The 6,616-nt window shown below is 39.7% G+C and overlaps 1 long non-coding RNA gene across 1 annotated transcript; it reads right to left on the reverse strand.

Annotated features, from left to right (window-relative positions):
- Positions 1–280: 280 nt before the first annotated feature.
- On the reverse strand, positions 281–1,264 carry LOC122003704. Its single transcript, XR_006118045.1, has 2 exons — positions 687–1,264; positions 281–360 (listed from the first exon to the last, which is right to left on the reverse strand). It is a non-coding gene; the product is annotated as an uncharacterized LOC122003704 (long non-coding RNA).
- Positions 1,265–6,616: the final 5,352 nt, after the last annotated feature.

The following is a 6,616-nucleotide window of genomic DNA, read 5'->3' on the forward strand; positions in this document are numbered from 1 at the left end:
CTTTACACAAGAAAACGCAGCTGGAGCATCTCCGCTGCAACATGCAACAAGCGAACAGAATACAGATCCATTTGGTGGAAGGAGGTGGGTGCAAGATTAGGGCTTTACCTCTAACTGGAAACTAGATTAAGTAATAGCAATAAAGTTAAACTAGATAACTTGGACAACGTATGATTTGAACACATCAGAAACAATTCAAAGAAATGTCAATCAATCAAAAAAAATTAAAGAAATCAGTCACAGGACAACATCGAGACTGAGGCAAAATAATTAGCTTGCCTTTTGTGCTTCAGTCAAGGTGCGACCAAATCGAGGAGGAGCAGGCCTCTTAGTTAGCCTTTTTACATCTACCTCTGCTCCCTGTTAGAGTGTAAAGAAATGCAACAAGGAGAATAAGAATCAGATAAAAGATAAAGAACGTATTAGGAAAAGTGCAAACATTGTGTCTACAAACTCCCTAATATTCTGAACATTTAAATGTTCCTCTCTTCAAGAAGAAAAGTACATGGATATATTACTGGATGGAAAGCCCTAACAAATATTTTCACCATTTCATATTTAGGTATTTCTGCCAGACTTCACAACACGACCCCGGTAGATCATACCTGTTTACTACAAAATAAACAGAGTCTGGCTTTGCTTGGATAACTGTTTTGACAAAAAAAAATGGAGAACACATGGATTACCTAGTTCTGTACAGCAGTGGCCAGTTATTCTAGCTTGCATATTCTTTAGCTAGACGACGAATCAACCTGCATCATCCAAGAATATGAATCATGGTTCGATGTAGGCAACATGATGAATCTCAGTTTGAGGATTCGCTTACAATGAATTAGCTTTCTACCCAGGCACCGAGAGCAAGCATATGATATGAGCAGAAATGATCCAAGAATCTCGAAATGCCATGTAAATGGACACATGTAAGTTCACCAATACCAGAAAAATGTCAATCTTAGGACTGAGAAGGCCCCTGGTATTTCTCGATTGATTCCCTTTTGTGTTCGGGATCCATGCTGCAATTTTAAAATCTCACAATTAACAAAATAGGTTGAGTGACTATGTATTGTCCTTAATAAGTAGTTTAATGTTTCAATCTTACCTAAATAGAAATTTTGAGGAACAAAATAACTAGAGCAGGTTAGCTGGGAAAATTTTAGAATGTTTTAACGTTGTTTATCGAATGGTATAAGTTATCTTTTACTAGCAATGATAATAAGCTTCAGCATAAAGATTCTTAGTACCAAATCAAATCCTTTACTAACAAATAAAATTCAACAGCCGATGAAACATAAGCAGCTTCAAGATTCTCACAAGGGCTATCTTCCTGCTGACTTCTAAGAATTTCATTGCCATAACAATTTCCATTTTGTGCCTTGATAGGGAGGTTAAGCAGGTTCATATACAACTTCTTTGACAAAGAGCTTTGTGAATGTTTTGAAGCACCCAACGATCCTATAATGTTGTGTGTTCCATAAGCTTAAAACAGCATATAATATAGGTTTCATCAAGAAAAAATCTTAGTGACCTATCTGCATCCCATTGCATATTTCACTAGAGAAAAATCAGCTTATAATAATGAAAGGACTACACAGAAATATGCTGATACAAAATTACTACTAATAAAATATATCTAAGCGTCAGGCTTTTTGCATTGACAACCGAGCAGATTTGAGGAAAGTAATTACAGAATAGATCAGGCAATGCACGAGAAAAAAAAACTATAAAATGAGTTGATCTTCTAAGAAATGGATCAAGAATTATAATTTTGGCTAACAGCAGAGCATACCAGCTTCTTTGAGACTCTTGACCATCATCTTGTCAAAGAACGTCATCCGCTCCGTGTACTTAGCATAAATTGCATTAAACGTGCACCATGGAGCATCGCCGCCCTCTTCCGACTCCCTCCACCCGCTCGAGCTGCTCCCTCCCCCCTCTTCCTCTTCTGGATATCCTTCTTCAGGTATGAGCACCATGAAGCTGTTCTTCATCAGCTCCTTCAGACGCCGCTTCACCGCATTGGTTACGAAATCGTCATCATCTTCATCCTCTACCACCTTCACAACATGATCAGAAGCATCCGCTTTCGGCATTGTGCCCAATACCTCGTCATTTGGCTTTTCTAGGTCTAGATTCATCAGATCCCGATCCTAATTCGAGTCTTTCTTCACTTTAAACTTACCGATGCCTCGAAAGTTTCTTATCTTGAGGAACTCCATTGAAACGAACGCAAAAGAGAAACAAATGGTAGCGAACTCGCTTCTGAAGACAAAAGCCAAAACCCCAAGAATATCGATCCTACCTTTTTTTCCTCCCGTACGAAACCAATGCGTCAAATTTACACTGACCTGACACGTATGTTCGGGATTCAAAGCTATAAACGACAAGATCCGCTCGAGGAGGAAAGGGAAGAAGAAACAGAGTGGGAGGTCGGAGATCCTCTTCCAGGGAACCTCCTTGAGGAGCCTACGGTGCTAGGAACCGCTTCCAGGGAACCTCCTTGAGGAGCCTGCTCCCTCGCCTTCACAACACGCGCAAACTCCAGAAGCGCATTCTGCGCATCGAAAAACATTGGTCCGGAGAAAAAACCCCAATTTTGGGAGAGAAAAAAAAACAGTAATTAGGAGGAGTGCGAGACCTATTTCTTGTTGTGCTCGTCGACGGCGAAGCGAGCGAGCTCCTGGATCTCGGTGTTGTTCTCTCTTCCTTCGGATTCCCTCACATTGCCGACCAACTGTGCTAGGGTGGTCGTGGGCGTCCTCTCACTATTAGGATCTCATCGGCCCTTGCCTCAGCCGGGAAGAGCGAAGAGAGGAAGGAGGAGGAGGAAGAGATGATCGGATAAGGAGGCAGAACTGAATGATTTATGCTGCGGTTATGCTTAGGACCGAAGTAGGTGGTTTTGATCCTGATCGGGAGAGACAGGTGCATCGATCTAGAAGGAGAAGAGGGAGATGAGGCTGAGAGATGGCCGGAGGAAAGTGGTGGTGCGTCGCGACGATATAGGTTTAGGGCTAAGTATGGGTGGACGGCGCAATATAGGTTTAGTTTGGAGGGAAGAGTGAAGGTGTTGTAAATTTTGGCTATGGGTGGAAAAATTAAATTATTTTATTTTATCATAGACACCGGGTTTTAAAAACCGCTGTTAAAATCGGTGTCTATTAACGAAAAAAAGACGCTTATAGACATCGCCTAAAAAATCGATGTCTATGAGCGAAAATCTGCGCTCATAGACACCGGTTTTTGGAAAAACCGGTGTAAAATACTCAAAGACATCGGTTTTTGCTTAAAACCGTTGTTCCACCGATGTCTATGAGAGTTTTTCTTGTAGTGTTAGTGGAGGTGTAAGATACGACAAATAAAAAAGTTTTATTTGATTAATAATCTTATGGGGTTTTCTAGAAATTTTTAGAAAATATTCAAGATTTAAACGGAGTTTGTATGACACATTTTAAGAGAAAGGATATATTGGTAAAAGAGAAAGCCTTCTTGAAATAACGATTTAAATGAGAGTTGATTGTGGAATTAAACTTAGAGTTTAATTAAATTTACCTAAGTTTTGGGTATAAAAGCTTCTCTCTTCATTTCACCCAAGTTCTCTCGAGCTCGTCTTTCAATCCCCCTTTCTCATTTGACCTCCACCCTCCTCGACCCCTCTCCTCCTCTGATCGTCTTCTAATCCGTCACCATCATCTCTGAGCCTCCCTTCTCTACATGGGCTATATTCGACTAGGAGCAAGGAGGCGCGACCCCTCTCCCATGTGGCACAATCTTGTGAGATCCATCATAGCCGCCGTTGTCTTGCTACTGGAAGCCCATTGCCGGCTCAGCAAGTCCTTCACCCCGCTATGGGATTGACCTGTGTAAGTTTCCCATGGTAATTTTGATATGGTCAACTAAATTAGGTTAGGTCTTGTTTGTGTTTGATTCCTTGTGTCTAAGTGTACAGGAACTTAGGAGAACAAGAAGTCGAGCGAATGACATAACAAATGAGAAGGATGACACCAGAAAGGAGCCGACGCGCTCGGTGCATCCGAGGGACGAAGAGTTATGGAAGAGTACACCAGTGAACGAGAAGGACATGCACGATGTTCAACGGACGAGAAGCTGGAAAGGAAGCTTACTCGAGGAGAAGGTGTTAGATCGAGATCGCGCTAGAGGGGGGGGGTGAATAGCGCTCGTGGTTTTCACGTGTTTCAGAATTAAAAACACGACGAGTAATGCAGTGGAAATAATAGAAAGAAATAAGCAATCACACAAAAGACACCAAGGTTTTACTTGGTTCAGTGCATAGGGCGACTCCTACACCAAGGCTCGCGATTGATGATCACTTACGGTGGACAACAACTATATAGCGCAAAAGTATACTAGAGTATTACAATTTTAACAGTATTAAAAACTTATACCGACAATAAAAAATCTTAAAACTGAAGCTCCGGGTCGTCGATGGCTTGTCGTATCTTGGCCGGGATGTCTCGTTAGCAGCTAGTTGAAGACAGATAGCTTTTCAAATTCTGTCCTTAGCTGATGGTCGAAGTCCTCTTAAATAGCTCATTGAGGGCGCCTCCAATACCCCATGGAGGCACCTCAAATACAAGGTTTTATCCTTGTTGGTTGCTACTCGAAAAACCCAATGACTCCACTATACAAAAATTTTGTACGTGATCTGAACCTTTCCTAGCTACCATGTGTTCTTTTAAGTTAAACTTGTATCTCCTGTGGAACTTAACACGTTTGATTCCAAGTTTAACTTATATGTTCTTTTCGGTTTAGATTTGGATCTCCTGCGAAACATAACACGTTTGATCCAGATCACCTAGGTTATAAATTCAATTAAATATTAGTTTCCAAAATTGGCTTCCAGTGCTGCATGGCGAGGCACTTGGCCTTCTTGGATATGGGAGCAACCACCACCGACTAGACAAAGCCTTTTAAGGAAAGTTAATATTTAATTTCCTTATATAACTCTAGGTTAACCAAAAGGAACAATCAAATCACAAGGAAAAAAAAAGAAAAAGAACACAACATCGAAATTAAATTCGAAAAACAAGAATCGAATGCCTCTTGTATTTGGTATTTATACAAAGAAAAATTAACTAGTATGATGCGGAAATTAAATACTAGTTATACCTCTTCCTTGTATGCCAAAAACCTCAAAATCTTCTGTCGTATCCCTCGCCTCCTCTTGGACGTCGTGTGGGCGACGATCCTCCAAGACGAACACCAACCGGAGAGCTTCTCCTCCTCTAGAATTCGGCCACCACCACCACAAAAGAGCAAAAGAGAGCAAAGGGAAGAGAGGGAGAGGGGCCGACCACTTGATGATCTCCAACAACACAATATCAATTGTTATGTTTTTCAAGGCCTCCCCTTCCCCCTTTTTTATATTAGTTTCCCAACAAAAAATTATGGAAAGAGTTTTATAAATTAGACTCATTCCTATTTCCTTTTAATTTTTTCTTTTTCTTTCCTTTTAATTAATCAATCATAGATTGATTTATTAATTAAACAACTATTTGTTGATGTTTAATTATTTGACCGGCCCCTTGCTTGGGCAACAAGCAAGGTGGCCGACCACTTATTAAAAGGGAAAGAAAGAAATTTTTTTTATAAAATTTAAAAGAAGAAAACTTCTAATAAAATTTTACAAACTCTTTTTTTTTTCTAATGTGGATATTAAAAGGAAAGTTTTAAAATTTAAAACCAAGTTTTAAAATTTAAAACATCTCTAATAATATTTCTTTTTAAAAGAAAGTTTTATAAATTTTACAACTCTCTTTTAAAACCTTGTGGCCTAATTTAAATTAGGAAAATTTTATAAATTTTTAAAATCTCTCTTTTGACAAATTGTAAATATCTGAGGAAATTTAAAAATTCAAAAACAACCTTTCTAATTTAAATATTGCGGCCGACCCCCTTGCCCAAGGCAAGGGCCGGCCACTTCTAGAGAATATGTGGCCGGCCATTGCTTGTTCACCAAGCAATGAACTGGCCCCTTCTTGGACACCAAGATAGACTTTTCTTTGGATGGACTTGAGGCTTTATTGAGGCTACAACAGGGACCTAGAGGAGAAATTGGTTTTGCCCTTCCGATGAGCTTGAGTATCCCGTGCTCGCCCCGAACACACAACTCAAGTTCATCGATAATAACTCATTTCCACCAGAGATACCCAACACGCACCAATCCCAAATTACATTATGGGCTCCTTCTTATCATGAGTGTGTTAGTCTCCCTGTGTTTAAGATTACGAATGTCCACTAATTAAGTGAGTTACTAACAACTCATTTAATTAATATCTAGCTCCAAGAGTAGTACCACTCAACTTTATTGTCATGTTGGACTAGGTCCACTGTAGGGTTCAACATGGCAATCCTTATGAGCTCCTCTTGGCGACATTCTCAACCTAGATAACTAGGACACAGATTCCTTCTATAATCAACAACACATACTCTAAGTAATATCATTTCCCAACTTATCGAGCATATTGATTTATCGAGCTAAACCTCACCCTTTGATAAGTCAAAGAAATAAATATTAAATATACATACTTGTTATTATATTAGGATTAAGAGCACACACTTCCATAATAACTAAGGTCTAGTTCTTTTACTAATTCAG

Source organism: Zingiber officinale, chromosome 1A (assembly GCF_018446385.1).
Source record: "Zingiber officinale cultivar Zhangliang chromosome 1A, Zo_v1.1, whole genome shotgun sequence".
In the NCBI taxonomy this organism is placed as follows: Eukaryota; Viridiplantae; Streptophyta; class Magnoliopsida; order Zingiberales; family Zingiberaceae; genus Zingiber; species Zingiber officinale.